This window comes from Coenobita brevimanus, chromosome 70 (assembly GCF_032717465.1).
Source record: "Coenobita brevimanus isolate Jiangsu-jjx chromosome 70, ASM3271746v2, whole genome shotgun sequence".
Classification (NCBI taxonomy): Eukaryota; Metazoa; Arthropoda; class Malacostraca; order Decapoda; family Coenobitidae; genus Coenobita; species Coenobita brevimanus.
Genome location: NC_137023.1, coordinates 43,614,823 through 43,618,416, shown reverse-complemented (window position 1 = coordinate 43,618,416; position 3,594 = coordinate 43,614,823).

Here is a 3,594-nt window from a genome sequence, read left to right as displayed (position 1 = left end):
TTCTAAGGTGTGGATGGGTATGGGGTGTCTGTGGATGTGTGGATGGTAATGTGGAAGACTGCAGGTGGGTGCGCCTGGAAAGTGAGGATGAAGGAAACTAATTTAGAGTATGTGTACGAAGGTTTGAGAGAGAGAGAGAGAGAGAGAGAGAGAGAGAGAGAGAGAGAGAGAGGGAGAGAGAGAGAGAGAGAGAGAGAGAATAATAGTATATCCACTTTCAGATCTGTTAGACTAAGACATTGTTATTAGGCTCGTAATACACGATGAAAGGGATGCCAATGAAGGAAATGGGTTGAATATAATCTCACATACGAGGATTATATTTCTTTCTGTATGCATTTTGTGTCCTAGTTGTCCTGATAGTACAGATCATGCCTCACTTTCTAGGATTATATTAATTTTCTCTGGGTATGCGTTTGTGTCATGAGAATCCATTTAGTTTAGATACAGCCCCCACTTACCCGGATCATATTCCTCTTACATATTAGGATTTTACTTCTCTTGAAAATCATTTAGTGTCTTGAGGCTGCGTTACGTCCACTGCTGATCAACATTTACTGCACAATAACACACCCAGACTGGATATCGGGTGGTGCTACTGGACAAAAACTGTTGCCCTTTGACCCCATAAGCTCTATAAAAAGGCATGAATCTCTTCCCCTCCAGTGCAGAAAGTGTCTGGCTGTATCTGCCTACTAAGAAGTAGTACAAAGTTTACGTAAATTGAAGAAATGAAGAAATGACACCAGAATTAAAAGTGCTTGACAGAAAATACAGAATCATCTTCGCTATAGTGTGGATACCTTATTATTGTTCAACAGAAGAAAATCAGAAATGGAAGAGGTAAAACATCAGGCGAACTCTTGTCCATCATTGTACGTTGGTTTGTCATTCTCCTCTGATTCCAGTCCCTAACAAGATCAAAAGCCGTGCCCAGATTCTCCCCAGCACCTATAAATTTAGTGATGATGATGAAGATGATGATTATAAGTATTACCATTTTGTTCACAGTATTTTCTCATAGTTTTTCTTTTTTTTTCAGGTAAGTGTTGATGGGAGATTTCCACAGACATCATGCTTCTTCCACAGGTATTGTTCTGTGCCTCTCTCTCTCTCTCTCCACACACCTGTGCGGTAATATACGAGTCAGTGTATGTGCGTGCTTGTTGATGTGTACATGTACGTGTGGCGTGTGTAATCATGTATGGAATAGCATTCGCGTACATGTGCGATTGTCTGCCGTGCTTTTGCGGCTGTGTAAGTACGTCTGAAATCCATGTGTTTATGTGTGTGTGTGTGTGTGTGTGTGTGTATGCTATATTTTTGTACCAGGAGTGTAAAGCATTTATTTATGAACTTTTACATAATACAGAAGAACGAGAGAAATATAGTGGTATGAGTATGAATAGAAGCAAATGTGAAAGTTGATAGATAGTGGGACATCGATAGGTAGGCAGAGAGAGAGAGAGAGAGAGAGAGAGAGAGAGAGAGATGGGGGGACTTGTCGTGCAAAAAATTACGATTCAAATATATATACGTATTTATCAGTGCCTTAACGAATGTGAATATATTGTGCAAGTAGAAGCTCGTGTGTGTGTGTGTGTGTGTGTGTGTGTGTGTGTGTGTGTGTGTGTGTGTGTGTGTGTGTGTGCAGTTCGTGGGAAGAGGAGGAATGACGTAGCATATAAGAGGGTCTGACAGATGGTTGATTTGTATGATGAAAGGACGCAGGAAGCAGTGATGGGCAGTGAGAGTGACGGACGGAGAGAGTGAGTGAGAGTGACTAGGGGACTGTAGGCGAGGGGATAAGTAGGAGACAGGGTTATATCAAGTGAAAGTGACGAGGAGAGTGAATTCGCGGGGGTGAGAGATTAGAGAGAAGTAGACATAGAGAGTGCGAATGGATAGAGTGAGTTAGAGTAAGCGCAATAATTACAGTGAGTGGCAGATAGAGTGACTGACATAAGAGTGACAGTGAGCGCGACAGGTGCTTTGAAGGCGGGGGGGGATGACTGTAGAGTGAGGAAAATGTTATGAGAATGAGAATTGAAAAAAAAAAAGTTACGTAGAGTTAGGATGGTAACTGTAGGAGTGAATGTAAATATAAAAGATCGGGTGACAGTGAAGAATAAAATGAATGAAAAGTGAAAATGGTGAATAATGAGGATGATGAGGCGTGTGATGTGAATGAGAATGAAGGAGACAACAGGTAGAGCGAGTGAGTGAAAATGACAAAGAATAGAGTGGTAAGTGTGAGAGGGACAAGCAGTGGATGAGAGTGAGAATCAGTGAAGGATTATGAAAGTGAGTCGGAGTGTGAATAACGGTACTGAGAATGAGCCAGAGTGAGATGTTTGGTAGTAAGAGTGAGAATGCTAGTGAATGATGATAGTGAGGGTATTGGCAGTGAGTGAGAGTGACAAGGAGAGTGAATGCGAAGTAGTGAGTTATGCACAGTGAGAGAGAATGATGGCAAGCATGAGGGTGACAAAGTGAGAATGATGATGAGAGTGAGAATAAATGGTAGCGAAGGTGAGAGTCATGGTGGTGAGAGCGAATGTGTTGGAAAAGGAGGGAATGATGAGTATTGAGGGCGAGAGTGAAGAAGACCGAGAGTGAGAGCAATACAATAAGAATGAAGGAAAGTGTAAAAGTGAGAGCAGTAAAATGAGAATGAAGGAGAGTGTTAGATGAGAGGAATAAGGTGAAAGTGAAGGAAAGTGTCAGTGAAGAGTGGTGAGTGGCAATGACAAAGACGCACATGATCACCGTCGAACATGAGTGACAGTGATGGAGAGGAGAACCACGCTGACCAGTGAAAGTGACAGTTCCTCGAGTGTGAGTGACAGTGAACACTATCTTGAGAATACGGTTTTCGTCTCTGATTGTACAGTTGCGGTCAAAAATATCACCCTGTAGAGATCAAGGTAAACACACCAGCGATATAAAAACAGAGAGAGAGAGAGAGAGAGAGAGAGAGAGAGAGAGAGAGAGAGAGAGTACTCGTATTACTGAGATTGTACTGCAGTTTGAGTGTTTTATATTTGTATGAAATGTTACATTTTTATTGCATAATAGTGTAAGTTAAGACATCCGTCTGCTAACGCCGTCAGTTAGAGTGTCAGAAAGTCTGTCTATCTATGTATCTATTGCCAGACGCCATAATCCCGTAAGGGGTGGCCATTTGACTTTGAGTTATTTGTTATACGGGGAGGGGCACTAACCCTCCAGCAACCCACTTGCTGACACGTAGGGAGCACGTATGTTCTGGTTATATGGTTACCACCCAGCGTTGTAAATGGTTTCTTGGCTTACATGAAACCATTTGGCTTGTCACTCGATGTAAAGCCACGTGTAAGGGAAAGAAAAGCAATAAGAAGTGACAGGAAAGATGGGAGAAATAGGAAGAGAGGAGGACAGACAAAGAAAAAGAATGATAAAGGCTAAGGAAGAAGTAGGCAGCACTACTCGTACATCAAGTGAGTGGATGATGGTCGCCACCACCTACCACTGTATTGTGGTTTATTTTTGTAGTTTATTCATCCTGTACCCAGACGATTTCATTTAGCTAATTAGAGTTTTTTTTAAGGATGG